Genomic DNA, 19,104 nt, shown 5'->3' with positions numbered 1-19,104 from the left:
GCCCCAAATGTTGCAGAGAAGCTGTCAAAATGAGGGCAAAAGAGGTCGTTGGATGGATGAGCGGGAAGCCAGCGGTGACCTTCACGAGGTGGTTCTGAGCAAAGAAGCCAGACCGTGAGGAAGGCAGTAGGGACTTAGAGGAGGCAGCGGGTAAATAGTGTCTCAAGATTTTTTCCCATTAGGACAACACTTTTGCATTCTCATTTTACTGCTCTTCTTTTTACAATATGTTTTTACTGACTTCAGAGAGAAGAAGGGAGGAGAGAGATAGAAACATCCGTGATGAGAGAAAATCATCAATTGACTGCCTCCTGCATGCCCCCTACAGCGGATCAAGCCCATAACCCAGGCATGTGCCCTGACCAGGAATTGGACCTTGACCTCCTGGTTCATAGGTCGAAACTCAACCACTGAGCCACACTGGCTGGGCTTTACTGCACTTCTTAGCAGCATTTGACATGTTCCCTTCATTTCTGGCCTCTTCTCTGTTTCATTTCCTAGATTTTCCATGCTGTTCTATTTGCTTCGAGCATATATTCTTGGCTTTCTCATGGCTGATGGCTTCTTAGTCAGGTCAGCTCACATTTCTGTGTAATGACCATGTTTTCTAGTTTCTGTATTTGATTGCTTTGACAGCCTGAGTCTCTGCTGGACCCTGGTGGGACTGCCCATCTCAGGGTAAGCCAGTTCCTGGAGATGGTAAAGGACTTGCCTCAAGCATGCCTTTCATATGCAGACCACCAAATCCAGAGCCCACACCTCCACCAGGCCACTCACTACTCTCTTACCTTAATCATCCAGGTCTAGGTACTGACAATAGGAATAGCTCCTGTGCCACGGAGCCCACCAAAATTATCCAAAGTAACCTAGGCCTGCCGACCCTGCCTCTCCCATTCATTTTTGCAGAAACCACAATAAAGATTCTTGCACACGTTTCCCCCTTGCTTCTCCCTCTGTCTCCTGACTGACCCGGGTACTTCCCCATGTGGCTTCCCATGGTGTGGCATGGCTCCTTCTCTTGAGATCTGTGAATATAATAAATTATTTTTTTCAATGATAACAGTTTGTTTCCTGATATCCTGATCTGTTGGCCTTGCCATACCTGAAAAATAATAAAACCTACATTTGAAAACAATGTCATCTTGCCTAGCTGTCCATGGCTCAGCGGTTGAGCATCGGCCTATGATCCAGGAGATTGAGGTTCGATTCCCGGTCAGGGCATGTGCCCAGGTTGTGGGCTCCATCCCCAATGAAGGGTGTGCAGGAAGCAGCTGATCAATGACTCTCATCATTGATGTTTCTATCTTTCTCTCTCTTCCTCTCCCTTCCTCTCTCTGAAATCAATAAAGATATATTTTAAAAATAAAAATAAAACAATGTCATCTCCCTGGAGAGCCTTTTCCTGACTACCTATAATACTCAATTTAGAAAAATTGGTTTCCCCCATGGACAGTGTCATAGGTTGTAATTATTTAATTTGTGTGTTAATCTGCCTACTTATCTCTCTACCTCTACCAGACTCTGTATTAGTCAGAGAACCAGAACTGATAGGAGATACATTTACATCAACATCTACATCGATATCTGTACCTATCTCTATCTCTATCTAGTGGAAGCCCCAGTTCAAAAGCCAGCAGTCTTGAGGCCCAAGAAGAGCTGAATTTTCAGTGTGAGTCCAAAGGTAGGAAAATACCAATGTCCCAGCTCAAGTAGTCAAGTAGGCGAAGTTCCCTCTTACTCAGCATTTTGTTCTATCCAGGTCTTCAGCTGATTGGCTGAGTCCCACCCACAGAGGGGAGGGCGATCTGCTTTACTCAGTCTATGGATTCAAATGTTAATCTCATCCAGAAACCCCCCCACAGACACACCAAGAATGATGTTTAACCAAATATCTGGGCATGTAGTGGCCCCATCAAGTTGACACATAAAATTAAGCATCAAGAGATCCAGGACCACGTCTGCCTTGATTGCAATTATACCTCTGGTGCCTTGCACACAGGAGATGTTTAGTAATGTCAGCTCATTGAATGCAGAATAGAGACATGATATTTGAGAGGATAGTCTAGTTAGGCAAGGCTAGGCTATGCATTAGAGATAAATAAATCTGGAAACTCAGTAGCTTAGTACAATAAACCTCTATTTCTTATTTACACAAACTCTGCTGCATATTGGGCAGCCCACCTCGATCTTGTAGCAATGCCTCCAATATGGCCAGAACAGTGGCCTGGAAGTGGCTTAGGTCACTTCTGATAATGCTCTATTGGCCAACATTTGATCACGTAGCCCTAGTCTACCAGCAAAGGAGTCTGGGGGATGTAATCTTCCTGTGTGCCAAGGTGTGGTGAACTGCACAGCATTGTGTCTCTACCATACCATGAAAGGGAGGAGGGGGCTCTGAAGAGGCTGTGAATGGCTGCCATGGAGAAGGGGGGCCAGGAAGCAGTGAGAGCTTAGGAGTGGCTAGAGATCTTGGATTTGCTCTAAATCTCATCAGCACCTAGTTTTGTATTTTTCTCCCCTTCCCTGAGAGGCTAGGAGCCCAGGATGTGAAGTCAGAGGGGCATGCTTCATATCCACTTCTGCCATTGACCAGCTATGTGGCTTTGGGGGAGCCACTTCACCTGTCAGGTAAGGGTGGCATCAATATCTGCCTCATAGAGTTGGCGTGAGAATTGGAGATTATACATGCATTCTATCTGGCACAAATGCTTTGCTCAGTGAATAACTGTCATCATTATAGTTTTGTTTTTTTAATCTTCTTGATAATGATGGTGAAATCTATTGAGACATGGCCCCTACCTAGCAAAGAGGAAGCAGCGTCCAGCTTTTGGATTTCCAACTCCTTGCATATGGTGACTCCTTGGGAGAACTCACACCTCAGAGAAGAGAAATATCCTGCCCTGGTTTTGGCCATTTCCTCTGTCTTAAGTTGCCACATGATTCTCACCGGTCCCAGCTCTAGCTGGAAGGTCAACTGCAGTCCAGCCCTTTTGCAGGGTAATCAGTTTTTAACGTAGATGTAATTAGTGAATAAGCAGTTGTTTAGTTCATTATGAAAATACCGAGAACAACACCATTTGTGGTGGCAGAAGCTCTGGGAAGACAAATGTGTTCTCTTTTCATTTTATCAGTTGGGTCAGAGTGCCGGGAAAGTTAACATATTTTACCATAATATTAAGCCCTTTTAACACTGAAAGGCCATTATGTTAGAAAAAATTCCCCCTCTTGGGTATTAATTAGAGAGATTGAGCTTAAAAAAATCATAATCTCATTAAATTTCTCTCTTATAGTTATTTTCATAAGGAATCCTTAATGTGAAATGAGGAGGGAAAAAACACAATTCTGGCTGAAAGAATTTATGAAAAACAACAAGCAGCCAATCTATTATTTTTAAGGGAGAGACAAAACAAAACATTTTTGTCAGATTCCTGGCTTTGGATTTCTAAAACAATTACGAGCAGCCTGGGCCAGAAGTCAGAGGATAACGCAGTCTTTGCAGTGCAATCTCTAGCCTCCCCCAAAACTAATGATGAAGGCTGATCCCTCTGGGTGGAAACTGGTGCTCCGTGTCCCAGCCCTGAATCACTCTCTTTTCTTGGGGCTTTCCTGGGTTGCCCTGTGTCTCCGGCTGGCATCACAATTTACTTCTGAATTTCTACACATGTACTTAAAAACAGACATTTAAAATACACGTTAATTTGTTCATGTATTCATCCCTATGGTCAACACCTATTGAGCCACCCTGGGTACCACATGCTGAGCTTGGTGCAGGGGACACAGTGGTGAACGGAACAGCCCCTGAACTTAGATGCGTCTAGTGTACTGGAGGGGCTGTTCGTTAATCAATAAGTCACAGAGCCTGGTATGCCATCGCAAGGGGGATAGATGTCACGGATGAGGGAGGTAGGAGGTGCTGAGGTCACTGATGTTGTCAGGGAGGGTCAGGACAGGCTCCCCCTAAAGCTGACACGTAGGAAGGGAGGGGGTTAACTAGGTGGAGCTGAGTGGATGAATGGGGGTGTTTCAGGCAAAGGAAACAGTATTTGCAAAGGTCCTGTCCTAGGAGAGAAAGAACACAGGACATTTGGGAAACTGAAAGGAGGCCAGGTGCTGAAAGTGTGAGCGAGGGGGGAGCGGCATGAGGCTGGAGAGGTGGGGAGGCGCCGTGTAGGCAGTGAAGGCCTGTCAGCTTATCCTAAGGGAATGGAAAACCACCGGAGCATTTTAGGAGGTGATGTGGTCATTTTACAAATATGCGCACACACAGACACATCCCCAAACGATACAGATGCAACATTAACTGTGATGCTGAATGAATTGCTTTCTCCATGTAATCCTTTCCGTGTATTAAATGACACTAATAATAGGACTTACATCTCGTTTTAGCTTAGCTATCATATGAAATAATCCAAGTTCAAATGCTACTCTTAGTGTTTGGTGTGCTGTATGTATGTAAGAAAATGTTCCCCCTCCCTCCCTCCCTCCCTCCCTCCCTCCCTCCCTCCCTCCCTCCCTCCCTCCCTCCCTCCCTCCCTCCCTCCCTCCCTCCCTCCCTCCCTCCCTCCCTCCTTCCCTCTTTCCTTCCCTTATTTCCTGGGCCTTTATCAACCTAATATTCCCAGTGAGAAAAAACAAACAATTAAAGGAAGAAGAATATATTTTGCTTCTTTTAACTTTTGGGACTCAAGGCTATTTAAAAACAACAACAAAACAAAACTAGGGACTCTGCTTTGCTTATTGCTCTTATTAACTCAGTTGGTTTTCAGATGGATCAGTCTGTGAGCATGAACTTGGTTCTGCAGAGATGGCAGGGGGATTGGACCGCTCCCTGGTTATAACACCCGTGCATCACGTGGTCAAGCAGGTGGCATTTGGATTACGGGGCTGCCCAGAAGCCAGGTGACTCCCCGACTGCTCTTCCTCCTGGTGACTGAGTCCCGTCATTAGTCACAGCGGCAAATCAACATTCGGGGCCTTTTAAAGGCGCAGGGTCTTCTCGATTATGGTGCGGACTGTTCTCCCTTCTTGAGGTGCCATCCATGGCCCCTCAGTTCCTTTTTGTGTGTGAAATAATTATGAAAACATCATTTCACCACCGACAGCAATCTTTCAGCCTTCTAGCGACTGTTTTTGCCTGTGTGTTTAGGCCCATAGAAAAGTGTTAAAAACAATCATATGACTTAATCACAATTCACTTACCTGGATGATTTTTTTTGTTTTGTTTTGGTAAATAATCTTGATGTAAATTCCTGGTGGGCTATGAGAGAAGAGGCGAGATTTTAATGAACTGGTGATGAAGTGGAAATATTTTGAAATACCAAATAATGTATTATGCTTGTCACCTAATTACTTATCTTCCGATTAAGAGCACATTTCATAATATCTGACTTCCCGATCTGTTCATCTGGCAATAAAAATTCCTCCTCATGACTGCCATGTGTTCCCAAGTAAAGACCGATGCATTAGGAGCTCAACATATAACGATGCTTTAATGACCTGATAATGTCTCTGTTATGGAAAGGGTTTTCTTGTTTCACTGAAAATTCATTTTCTTCTCCAAGTGAATATTGTTTCAAAGGGAACTGTTATCAGTCAAAAGAGATGAACACACACGCACACATTCACCAACCCAGAAACAAAGGGTTGTTAAATTCCGATTAGCTGGTGCCAACATTTTCTGTTCCTTTTGCTTTAACAATGCAACATAAACACACAGAAATGTGGAATGCATCCCAGAAGGAAAAACAGTCTTTTATCCTTTGACAAATTATTTTGAAAACCATAATGTGGGAATGGCATGTGCAGTGTGTGTGCATACACACACTCACACACACACTCTACACACATTTTTCATAAGTATAGATTCAGTTTATTGTATGTTTACTATGTTAGAGGCTCTGTGCTGCAAAATATGGTACACAGAACAAGAAGACACCTGGCCTCACAGATCTCACAGTCTAGACTAGCAGTTATCTACTGGGGGCAGTTTTGCTCTCCTGCCCCTCCCCATCTCCCCAGGGATATTTGGCAATATCTGGAGACATCTTTGGTTGCCACAACTTTGTGTGGGGGGGGTGTGCTACTGGCATCTGTGGATAGAGACCAGGGATGCTACTAAATATTCCACAATGCACAGGACAACCAGCACAACAAAGAATGATTTGGCCTAAGATGCTGATTGTGCCAAAATTAAGAAACTGGTCTTGTAGAAAAAGTAAACAAAGAAATCCAGCAGTTACAATAGCAACTGATAAGTAAACTCTATGCCAGAGGAGGCCCAGAAGGCTGTTAGGGCAAAGGGAGTAGAGCACCGAACCCAGCTTGGGAGTTCAGGGAAGGCTTCCTGGAGGAGGTGATGGCTGTATCAAAGGCAAGAAGACATTAACTAGAAAAAGAAATAGGGGAAAAAGGGAATGTATTCTGGGAAACACCATGCTGACTGCGGGGTCAGAGTTATGGCGGAGTCCACAGGCTGGCTCGTCGTGTGACCTTAAACTGGTGCTATAACCTGATTGGGTCTCACTTTCCCACCTCTTCCCTCCACCATAAAATGAGAGATGGAACTAGATGATTCCTTTCTAGCTTCATATTTATTATTCTATGCCTCTAGTTTGTCCAGTTATAAAATACAGCATTCAATTTTTGCTTGTTTTTGTTTTCATTGTGGGGCCTTTTCATATGACAACTTCCAGCCTCCTGTTTGTTTACCCAGTAAGGAATGACTTTCCCCTGGGCCCAGCCGCATGCTGGGTTCTGAGACATTTCTCAGACATTTCTTCTCCTCCTGCCATTGAAAGTCTGGCCCTACAATCTGCTCATGGATGCTTCCCTCCATCGCTATAAAGGTCCTGAGCATCTCCTGTGGGTTGAAGAGTTGTGAGCGCCTTTCCTCTGTCTTGAGCGGTGGTCCTAGGAGAGATGGGGATGGGCAGGAAACGTGACACAGAACTGGAGACATGACATTAGGGCTTGGGTGAGAAGGTCCTCGGTCTTGGCTTGGACAGTGGGTGAGTGGGGTGCCCTTCTCTCAGAAAAGGGTGGCATAGAAGGAAGAAGCTGGTTTCATATGGCGATGATGCTCAGGTTCTATCTTCTGGTAATGGAGCCAGGGAAGCCTGTGGAAGCGTGAGAGGTGCCAAGGGGCCAAGCAGATCCCCTGACTGTCTCCAGGTGGGGAAAGGAGGGCTCCTCATGTGGGGAAAAAGCCACATCATGCTCCAGCCCCAGTTACCTCCTGACACCTGTAACAGACCAAGACCAGGACACGAGTCTATGGCTGGGTCCCAGTCCTCAGCATGGGGCACCACTTGAATCTGGAATGAAATAATCTGATCTTGAGTCCCAGATCTGTCTGTTTGCTCAGGGGCTTCACTTTCCCCCTTTTAAGAGGGGTGGGGAATGACTCTTCCTATGTCCCAGAGATGCTGTAAGGAGTAGATGAAAGGCTGGGTGAGAAGAGATCTTTGGAGGCTGGAAAGTTCTGTGATTTGGGTGGGACATGCCCAGTGGCAGGATTCTGAGGGGGGGCATATACTCAGGCAGAAGGTGAGGGTTATAGGGGACCCATAAGAGAGGCAGGGCTGGTTGAAAGTCATCCTCGAGTTAGTCTTAAAGGGACTTGGGATTACTTACAGTGTTTCTCAGCAGGGGCCCTGTCAGCATATTGGGTGTGATGAATCCCTCTGTGGGATCTCACACATTCAGCAACCTGGATTCACATGCCCATAGCCTCTCCTTCTCTCCTTTATCATTTTGCAATTTAAAAAATGGCCTCTCCCACACATCCACATGCTTCCAAGGGTGGGTGGGGGTTAAAGTCACTCTGATTAGAATGTCGCATATAAGAAAACCAAGGAAGAGAGAGCAACTAATTGGAGCTAAAGCCATATGGGTATAAGTAGCAAAAGTGGGATTCAAACCAAGGTACACTGTCATTCTCTCTCTCTGAAATGTAAATATATATATATATATATAATAGAAATTATTACATGTAAATAATATATAGGTGTATTTATATAAATACAGTTATTCATATAAGTATATATTTATTATATATAATATAATGAATATAAAGTATATAATTATATAAAACAAAGATTAAGCTAAGATATAAATAGAAATAAATATATGCATACTTTCATATACACATATGTATATAAATAGATGCATATATATACTTACACACGCATATATATACATATATATATATATATATATATATATATATATATATATATATATATTTATAATTTAGCCTGATCTCTGTTTTAGGTTCTTATTCTTCCTAATGTTAAAAACTTACAGTAGTCAATTAAGATTTCCTTACTGAATTTATTCTACCTTCCCCCAAGATTGCGTCTAGATTGAGAGGGGCTTACACAGTGTCCAGACATATTGTGGGCTCAGGTCTGGTCTTTGTTCGCTATGTGTCTGCAGTGACTTCTACCAACGGGCACATCTTCAGGTCTGGTTCTGGACCAATGGGAGGCATCTGTCCTTGCCCCTGTAAAGGTGCTGGTTCTCTTTTTCAGTTCCTGGGCACACAGTCCATGCTATGCTTGCTGCTGTGCCTCTTTGTTCTGACCCCAGGGTCTATCCAAGTCCCAGAGTCTCCTTTCAGAGCCCAGATCTTAACCACTAGGTCTCTCGGGTCTGGTAGTCCAATATCATCCAGGGCCAAGGGTTACTGGGAGGCCTGACCCAGGTTAGCCAGACAGGCAGACCCAAGAACTTGGACTTGCAGTGGGGTTTCTGAATTCAGCCCAAGACTTGGCCCCCTCTCACTTACGTAACTCGTGGTGCCAGTTACATCTGTGAGCTGGCTTTTGACTCAACACTTTTTTTTTCACAAGTAAAATATAATTGCAGGCTTATTGTTATATTATAACCTCAGATGGAGGAGTGGGTGGTAGGGTGGGCCGAAACTCAAGACAGATAATGGCCTTATAGGGCTGCAGCTCTTGAATCACCCACATCTCCTCTTCTTTCAGTTTTTAATCTCTGGTTGAGACAATAGCTAAGCCATGATGTTGACTTAGTGTTTTTCATCCCCGTGGTTACTCAGGGGCTGGGAAGGACACAGGACTCCAATTATAGGCCGTTTGCCAGGCTGTGATCTTTGAGGACCCAGGGACAGGGAGCCTTCTCATGTGCTCACTGGGAAAGCCTGATTCTCGCTGCTCGCCCACCAGCTGGGAATTTTTGATCCATGGCCAAACTCTCAGATGTGCTTGGGGATCTGAGCTGTGGAGTCTATATTTCACTTCTACGATGGGCAGCATACAGGGCCTGGTCTCAGAGAATACGTACCAGCAGACCACTCAGTTGCTCTCTTATCTAACTTCTCCCTCTCCCATAGCCTAGAATTCCTCTAATAATCTGGGCCAGAAACAAAAAACTGGCTTAGCAAATGCACATCCATCCATATCAATGCTGTGTTTTGCAAACCGAAACACCAGAATTTGACTCTTTTCTTGTCTATTTCTGTTGTACAAACTCTCCCTGAGACTCTGGCTCCTCTATGACCATCTGCCCAATGAGGAAGGGTCACTGCATGGAAAGAAGCCTGGTGGGGGCATAGCAGTCGGCTCTTCATAATATCCTCCAACGCATGAGTTAGGCACTAGTGTCCAATGCTTTTTATGGAAAAAAAAAATAGACATAATTTGTAATTATATATCCATTCATGTGATTTTCTCTTTGTCTAATATCCATCTTGCCCACTGAACTATGAGCTCTCAGAGGCGGGAACTTGGTCCGTATTTTCATTGATGTGTTTATGCCCAATGCCTGGGATGATACCTCACACATAGAGGCACTCCAAAAATACCTATTGAATTAATAAACAAATGAATGATGAATGAACAAGTGAATGAACTGTCAGGTCTATTCTAAGGTTCTACAGAGAGGAAGAGGTGCTTGGACTTGAAGAACAATGTGAATGATTCTAAAGCTCTCAGAGAATCTTCTCCAGCCATGGTTAGGCGTAAGTTGGGTCAGGTGTATCTGTGTGGAGAGAGAAGTGATGCAGAAGTCTGGGAGCTGCCTCTCAACTCATCCTGGCACTGACTCACATTTGCTGAGTGACCACGGACAGGCTGACTCCCTCTTTAGGTCTTGGTGGTTTGTTTGTGTGTTTTTTATTTTATTTTTTCCCATCTGTAAAAGTTTTGAAGGGACTGGGATAGTCTTCAAGGTACACAGTTCTACAGTCTCCTAAGGAGGCTTCTGCCACCATCTAGGGCCTCCTGCTTTAGAAGCCGCTTCCTCCACTCACTCTCGGGCTCCTGCACAGCAGATGGGGTTGGTGCTGCCCACGGCTGACAGATGAGCCTCATTTACAGCCCTCGGCATTTAACCACTTGGCAGAGTCATTTAGCTCTGAGACGCTGGGGGAGCCCTCCTGTCCCCAGCAACGCAGACAGCTTCCCACCCCCACGCCTGTCTGTGCCAGAGCCCTGGGAACGTGGCGTAGAGGAGCTAGGCTCCAGCCATGGGCCTACGAGGCCTTGGAGAGAAGCCACGTCTGAACCTAGCAGTGGTGCCCAGAGAGCAGAGATGAGACGGTCTCCAGAAAAAAATTAGCTGGCTTGGTCTAATTCCAGGTCCAGTTCCTCAGAGGCCGGCTGGTTACTTTTGTTGCCCGATTCAGTAACATTATCAGTGACTCTAGAAAGGCCTAATGTTAAATATAAATAAAGGTGTCCTGAAAATTGAAGCAAACTTTGGTCCTATCTCATTTTTGACATTTAAGGCTTGGGGTGGCAGTTATTTCCATGACAATAACAATTCCCTAATATCTATTGAGTGCTGACCAAGTGCTAGGCATAAATATCTTTACAAGCTTTACCTTTTTTTTTTATCCTTACAACATCATTATAAGAGGGCTACTGTGGTTATCACTGTTTTATAGCTGAGGAAACAGAGAATCGGAGATGTTAAGAAATTTGCTCAGAGCTACTAAAAGGCAGAGTGAGGATTCCCATCCAAGCAAACCCACATTTCCCCTCCTTTTTCCCTCCAGTAATTGAGGGAACTCCTCTGTCCAGTAAGCAGGCCTCCTGGCCTCGGCCCAGGGGTGGGAAGGAGGGTGGGGCTGGGCAAAGTGAAAGTTCTCTCCTCTCTATGAATGAGTAGTTTTGAGGTTCCAACAGTTCATGGCCCGACTGGAAAATTAAAGAATGAGACAAAGCCATTGGGTGGGAATACAGCCCTCGTACTGTAAAAGACGGAGGCGGCAGCCAAGGCCTCCCTCTGCGACTTCCTCCAGGCAGAGCCCCGTGGGCGTTAAAGCATTGTGTCGGGAGCAGGATGAAATGGGGGGCAAGCCTTGAAATAGTTGTTTAGATCTGTTTCTCTGGGTTGATGTTGGCCCAGGACGGGGACGGCTCTATTTTGTGAAGGAGTTACGGGGCAGTTAGGAAACTTCCCTAAGAGCCTGTGAGGCAGATGGCCTCTGGCTGGCACAGTTTCTTGGCTTAGATTGCCCAGGAACCTATGGCTTAAGGCTCCAGGGGGCCATTAGGTCGAGACATTTTTGGTATGCAAATATCTCTTTGAAATCCTGTTTTCTTATATCTATCTATCTATCTATCTATCTATCTATCTATCTATCTATCTATCTATCTATCATCTATCTATCTATCTATCTATCTATCATCTATCTATCTATCTATCTATCTATCTATCTATCTATCTATCTATCTTTCTTTCTTTCTTTCTATCTATCTATCATCTATCTATCTATCTATCTATCTATCATCTATCTATCTATCTATCTATCTATCTATCTATCTATCATCTATCTATCTATCTATCTATCTTTCTATCTATCTATCTATCTATCTATCTATCATCTATCTATCTATCTATCTATCTATCATCTATCTATCTATCTTTCTATCTATCTATCTATCTATCATCTATCTATCTATCTTTCTATCTATCTATCTATCTATCTATCATCTATCTTTCTATCTATCTATCTATCTATCTATCATCTATCTATCTATCTATCTATCATCTATCTATCATCTATCTATCATCATCTATCTATCTATCATCTATCTATCATCTATATCATCTATCTATTTACTTATTTATTATTTACTTACTATTGTTGAAAGTATTACAAATGTCCCCTTTTCCCCATTTTCGATTCTTTAGTTTGAGTGTGTCTTGCATCTAGTGGTAGTTTCCCATTTCCCCCATTTTATATGCAATGGACTGGAGGTGCCAGAGGTCAGTTCATTTGCCTAAAGCCTCACAGCTGATACGTTGTTGGAGTAGGATTTGAACCCAAGTCTTCTGTCTCTAAAGGATCTATTCTATCTCAATAACCTCGCTTTCTCTCAAATAGCTCTCAGGAAGAGGGATTGGAGTCTTGAGTGAGGGAGGGAACTATTTGCGGAACTTCAGAAGACCTGGAAGAGGGGAAGAGAAAGAGCAGTGTCCGCGGCTGTGAATCCTATAGCCATTCGCTTATACGCTTTGTGACAGGCAGGCCCTTAAAAATGGAATTTCAAAGCCAAGTGGGGGAGATTTGCAGCCCAATTAAGTGGGTGCTTTAGTAGACAAAATGGACGGGTGACGGGGAATTGAAGAGTGAGTAGTAAGCCTCCGTGCATTGCAAATCTTCCCCCAAAGCATGTGCTGAGAAATTCCCCCAGCAACCCCTGATGTGGGGCTGTCTGTAGGGCCAGCTGCTGTGTAGAATCTCTTTACCGGAGACGGTGTGGGGCATATTTCATCTTCCGTCCCTGGGCACGTGTGCCCTGCTCTCCCTGGGAGGGTACCCACCTGAGCAGTGTAGCATCCTCAGTGTTAGGAGGAGCCCAGTTTTCTCATTTGTTATATTGCTTTGCTTTTTTGTTGTTATTATTTGCTGTCACAGGCATCAAATGGTCCATATACAAAACACTTATCCTTCGCACATAAAGTCAAAAAAGGAAAAAAACGAGTCTCAGAGAAACTAAAATGGCTGTTGCTAAGCCAGTCCATGCAATGCATTTTTCTAGGTGACTGCCCATCACAGAGCAGGTGCCTGACAAATGTCCTTCTTTTCTTATCTTTTCCTGTATTAGAATTCAGTCCCATGCAAGGAGTTAGGCCAGGCACTGGGCTGGAGGGGTGGAGAAGAGAAACGAATTCCCTGGCTTCAGAGGTGTGGGGAAACAGGCATTGGAATAGAAGTATGCATTTGTGTGGAGGAAGCAGGGACGTCAGGGAGTGTTACAGGTTGAGTTGTGTCCCCCCCCAAATTCATATGTTGAAGTCTTAGCCCCCAGGCCCTCAGAACGGGACCTTGTTTGGGAATAGGTCGTTGCAGGTATACAGTAGGCTCCCTTATCTGTGTTTCGCTTTCTGCAGTCTCCGTTACCCATGGGTAACTGAAAATATTGGGGGGAGATTCCAGAAATAAACAGTTCATAAATTTTAAACTGTGGCTGTCCTGTGTCGCAGGATGAGATCTTGAGCTTGTCCCGTCCGTGATGTTAATCATGTATTCATGCTGCAGATGCTGCTCCCTAACCTTTCGGCGCTGAACAGTCATCTTGGTTATCAAATCTGTCACCGTATTGCAGTGCTTATGTTCAAGACACCCTGATGTTACTTAATAACGGTCCCAAAGGGCGAGAGTAGTGTGCTGGCAATTCGGATGCACCAAAGAGAAGCCAGAAAGTGCTTCCTTTCAGTGAAAAGGTGGGTGTAGTCCAATAAGACAGAGACAGATAGACAGACCACATTCGCACAATTTTTATTATAGTATATTGTTATAATTGTTCCATTTTATTACTAGTTATTGTTAGTCTCTTACTGTGCCTAATTTATAAATTAAACTATTATTGGTATGCATAGGATAAAGCATAGTATATATATATACATATATATATACAGTTCAGTATTATCCTCAATTTCAGGCACCCACTGCGGGTTTTGGAACATATTTCCTGTGGATAAAAGGGAACTACTGTAATTAGTTATTATGAGGTCATATTGGAGTAGGCAGGGCCTCTATTCCAACATCACTGGTGTTCTTATTAAAAAGGGGATTTGGACACAGGCTTGCACACAGGAAGAACACAATGTGAAGGTGAAAGCAGAGGTTGGGGTGGTGCGTCTACAAGCCAACGGACTCCAAAGATTGCCAGCAACCCACCCGAAGCTAGGCGAGAGGCATGAGAAGAGCGCCCCGGGAATTTCAGTTCAGGACCGTTCTCCAAAACACCTGACCAGTCCTGCTCAAAACCATCAAGCCATCAAACCCAGGGAAGTCTGAGAAACTCAGACTAAGGAGTCTAAGGAAACACAGTTAAGTTGAATGCGGTACCGGGATGAGAGTCTAGAGCAGAAAAAGGACAGGAGGTAGAAGCTAAGGAAACCTGCACGCACTGGGGCTCTGGTGAGCAATATCTGTTCACTATTTATACCGAATGGACCATACCCCACGTTAGTAACGGGGGCTCTGGGGTATGTGGGAGCTCACTGTACTATCTTTGCTGTACTTCTGTAAATCTAAAGCTGTTCTACAATAAAAAGTTTATTTAAAAAAAGGTATTGTCCCTGGCTGGCCAGGGGCTGGAGCCCTCAGTCACTTCTCCTGCCACCAGAGAGTCCAGAGTCCGGAGTGGAGGAGGCGCCCGTGAGTTGCCCAGAGTCACTGCTACCAGAACCCCTCAACCTCTGGGCGGGAGCCCTTCAGGGGGGCTGAGCTGCTGTGGCCCCTCCTCACTGCATGCCTCAGGCCCGGACAGCAGGGCCGGACTGACTCTTCTCAGGCCGAGCCCTCAGACCCGAGCCAGGTTCTGGGTCTCCCCGATCTTGGGCTTCCTTCAAACTCAGGAAGAAGCTGGAGGACAGCTCAGCACCCCTGACCTGGGCATTTTCTCAGCGCCCAGGCTGTGTCTGTGTTGTAGCAACTGGGCTCCCCTCCCTGCTGCCACCAGTCCAGCTAGGGAGGGACTGGGGCCTTCCCTCTGTCTGGTTCTGCACCTCTCCCTCTCCTCCCATTCAAGAACAAGTTTCTTTTCCCTCTCCATTGGCAATCCTTTCCCAGAGCACCCATCTGTGTGCTCTTGCCCAGCTCCTGGGACACCCTTAGAAATATCTACTCATTAGGGCTGAGAATCGCTCTCTCCTTCTTGACTTTGCTTTTTACCCACTTTGGGAGATGAAAGCTGTCCCCTTAACACCCTCTTAATTGACCTTCATGCCCAGGACCTTATTCATTTGGGTCACCAGCTCCCTGGCCAAATCTGTGTGACTTTCCCCACCCATCTGAGTTCTAGTTTCCTGTGGGCTCCCATCTCCAGCTCCCAGCAGATTTCCTGGGTGGGAGTGACCAGGGGGCTCTGACCCAGGATCCCCCACCCTGGAAGGCAGCTCCAAGGGAGCAAGAGAACTGCGCATCAGGCACAAACCTGGCAGCTCAGGACCCCACAAAGAGCTCCATACATGGATTGGCTCGTCTGGGGACAGCCAGAGAAAGAGCCCAAGGAATGCCCAGGCCACTGCCCGCTTCACTCAGACTCTGAGTCCAGCTCCAAGGAGGAGGCATTCGGCGTAGCTGGAACTGGCTCTCGCCTCGTCGAGGGAGACTATACGATGCTGCAAGATCTGGCATTTCCTGTGCTTTAGTCATCCTCGCGGGCCTGCGCTGGCTTCCTAAGGGTACAAGTTGCTCTGAGGAGGATCTGGATGCCCTCAAGGGAAAATTTAGAACAATGGAATCTAATCAGAAAAGTTCATTCCAATAAATTCCCAAAGTTAATGAAGAATTACTCATAGAACGAAAACAACTTGAGAAAGTTGAATCTGGGGAACTGGGGAAACATCACAGAAATGAATAAGCAAAATTTCTCTTGAATTCTGCAGTAAACGACCTCAAAGCCAATGTTAAGTCAGCGGCCGACTTCATTAGCCTGCCTGCCACTGTAGAGGGACTTCAGGAGAGTGTAGCTTCCATTGGCAATACGTTAAACAGTGTCCATCCTGCTGTGGAGGTGACCCAGAAAACTGTGGATGGACACAAGAAACCATGGAGCTACTACAGTGATGTGAACTGGCCTCCTTGGAGGAGACTAGTGGGAGCAGCCAGATCATTCCATCACCTTCAGCTCCATCAGAACTAGACAGTAAACCCCACAGTGAGAATTTGAAACAGGGCATCCTGTGCCTTCACAACTCTTTGGAGGAGGTAAACAGTGCCCTAGTGGGGTACCAGAGACAGAATGGTCTTAAACTCGAGGGAATGAATGAGACAGTAATTTTACCCAGGGAGTCCACTTGGTATGAAGAGATCTGCTTGCTAGGAGCAAGGTAGATAAACAAGCTAACTGTGCTTCAGCATGCTGCGTGATAGAGCTGCCACTCTGAAAAGGAGTCTTTGCATCAGGTGACCAGCAGAACAGATGCAGTAAAAACCCAAAGCATAAAGAAAGAAGATCCTTCAGATTCTCAGGTATCCAAGCTAAGAGAGAAACTACGCTGATCAGTGCTCTCACCAATGAACCTGAGAGCCACAGGCCTCCAGAGACCACCCAAGAACAGCAAGCACAGAATTTCCCATCAAAGCCATCAGCGTTGCCAACATTTCCACAGTCTCTTGGAGACCACGTTGAGAAAGCTGCCCAGCTAAGACCTATCTCCCTTCGAGGAATTTCTAGCATCCAAGAACTTCGGGATTTATTCCACAAGACTGGCCACAACATGGATGGGACCTTTGGAACACCTTAGGTTCTGCTATGCTAGCACAAGAGAGTTTTAGAGAGTTTGATGCAGACGAAGATTTCCATCTACCTCTGATACTCCTGGAGCTAAGAGTAGCATTTTTAGAAACGGATATATACTCTGGGCTACCTAATATCTCCTCACCGAACAAAACATCCCTTCTATTTGCCTAGCAGGCTTCCAGTCCTCCAAACTACTTAGCAGGCACATTGTGACCTTTTAACTTGTTTGAGAAAGCTATATAAAAGTTATTTTTTTTTAAAAAAAGACCATTTTACTTGTGATATTCAGAAATCTATGATTTCCTGAAGCCAGTAAGATCTTAATTTTAAAATTGCCAGGATAAAAGTCAAACTCCCTTTCTATCTCCTTCCTTTATTTGAGGGAAGGAGGCCTTATCTTTTAGAACTGGAAAATGTGTATATAGGGAGACGAAGCCACCTTTTATAATTTATACATTTGCCTCAAATTAGCTGCGCTTTATACAGACTAAGAGAATGTCTTTCCTTTAAAAGACAGACTTTTTCTGTTTGTAAATATTTAGAATGAAAGAAAGTATTCTGCATATTTTGAGGGAAGTAGGAGGAATGGTTTGAAACAGGATATGAACGAATGATGTATTAAAAAATCACTAATCTGATCTGGTAGCGGCTGAAACTAGGTCCATGTCTCCTTCAGGCATCTCCTTTAAGTGCTGCCATGGGGGTTGGTCTGGTGGCTGGAGGAATGAATATATTTGGGGAGTGGACACTGTGGGGACAGTGTAGCCTCCAGGCTCAGGAAAGTAAGATCCAGCTCTTGGTTTCTGTCCCCATAGCTAATCCCATCCTGTGAAATAGAGAAGTCTTGTTGTTTTTTTTCTCATTTTAAATCTTATTTCAGGGTTTATGAGCATAAAAAGTTTTCCAGTGGGGAGCTACATATTACTCCCCGAGTGAGCTAGATTATCACACACACACGCACACACACACACACACACACACACACACGCCTCTCTTAAAGCTGTGGCTGACTTCACCTCTGACACTGTGTCCATTTGAACGGCCTGGCTGCTCAGGAGCTTTAGAGGAGAGCTATGCCTCTAATTCTGACCCAGGAAACTCCGAGATTTTACCTGGGGACTAACTGAGAACCTAATATGTTCCTCAGGAGACTAAGGCCAAAAATGGTGTGTATATATCAGGTTTCTTTTTCATTATCAGGTCAGAAGTAGCTGGAAGCTTTATGTCCAGATGATGCCAAACAATAGCAGGCAGGCCTGGAACGTGGGGCTTCACGAGATGGTAGCGAGTGTTTTCAAATCTAACACGAGCAAGGGCAATACTTTTCCCTTTAAGTGCTTCTGTAGCCTGGTACTAAAGGACCTGTGTGTGCGCTGTGTTGTTCTCAGAAGGAAACTTTGGACAACGCAAAAGGGAAAAACTTTGCAAAACTTAACTGTGCTGTAGGCCACGCCAGGGAGAAACTGGAGAAGTTGTCCTTGCACCAGCTTCTTTAGTGGACTCATTTCCATGTGAACTTTGTCCAAGTTGCCGGGTTAGCTGCGGATGCCGCCAAACACCCTTAACTTATTTTTTTCTTTATATGATATTCAGCTTGGTGTCAGCTAACCTTGCTTTTTTATTCTAGAAATATTAAAATTTAGTTAAAGCAAGTTGAGGTCTCTTCCCATGAATGTGTCTGCTTACCTCATGGCTTATGATTCTCTCTCAAAAAAATTTCTTTTGCTTGCCCATCTGAGCTATTTCACTTTCTTGGAAAAGTTAAATTATAGTATAAAATTATCCTGGCACTTTAGGTAACTTGAAGATTACTCTTCTGGCTGCCTTCCATGCCCCCCCCCCTTTAAATATATATACCCTGATGTATTTTGTAATAACCAAATAACATTCTAGCAATAAATTGAATTATACTGCTATGTTTGTATACACTGTCTCATAAATAGTATGCCTATACCTGGAAGGTGTTTTTTTGCAAACTAATTTAAATGAAATATACTTGAGGGTAATGTAGCTTGTCTTTTTTAGTTTCAAATTTGTTTTCCTAGGCAGATACTTTGAGCGCACCTCAACTCTTTGTTGTATGTACTTTTCTTTAGCATCAGATAGCTATCCATGGAGGACTCAGGTTTTCTTAGGTTATCTGTTCTCACCTCAAGCTCATCTGGCTAGCATTATCCCTGAGACAGGTAAATGGCACCATCTTCTTCCTCTACCCAGTTTTGGCAGAGCTGTTCCTGCCACACTCTCAGACTTGTAAAGACCCTTGTCACACAGCCTGGGAAAGTGGCCTGTCTCCCAGACAGAACTAGGGCATCTCAAACTCCTTTTTTCTAAGTTGAGCAGGTTCACTGGCTTAAGAAGAGCCCCAGAAACC

General features: G+C 44.7%; 1 protein-coding gene and 1 pseudogene across 3 annotated transcripts in view; both read left to right on the top strand.

The window, feature by feature from the left end:
- Positions 1 to 19,104, top strand: part of SHISA9 (shisa family member 9) — a 262,397-nt gene that overhangs the window by 211,410 nt on the left and 31,883 nt on the right. The gene's annotated exons all lie outside the window — the stretch shown is intronic.
- LOC107525452 (EF-hand calcium-binding domain-containing protein 14-like) lies at positions 53 to 18,226 on the top strand (annotated as a pseudogene).

Source organism: Miniopterus natalensis, chromosome 3 (genome assembly GCF_054644295.1).
Source record: "Miniopterus natalensis isolate mMinNat1 chromosome 3, mMinNat1.hap1, whole genome shotgun sequence".
In the NCBI taxonomy this organism is placed as follows: domain Eukaryota; kingdom Metazoa; phylum Chordata; class Mammalia; order Chiroptera; family Miniopteridae; genus Miniopterus; species Miniopterus natalensis.
Note: the sequence above shows the minus strand (reverse complement) of the source record. Positions and strands in the feature narration are given on the sequence as shown.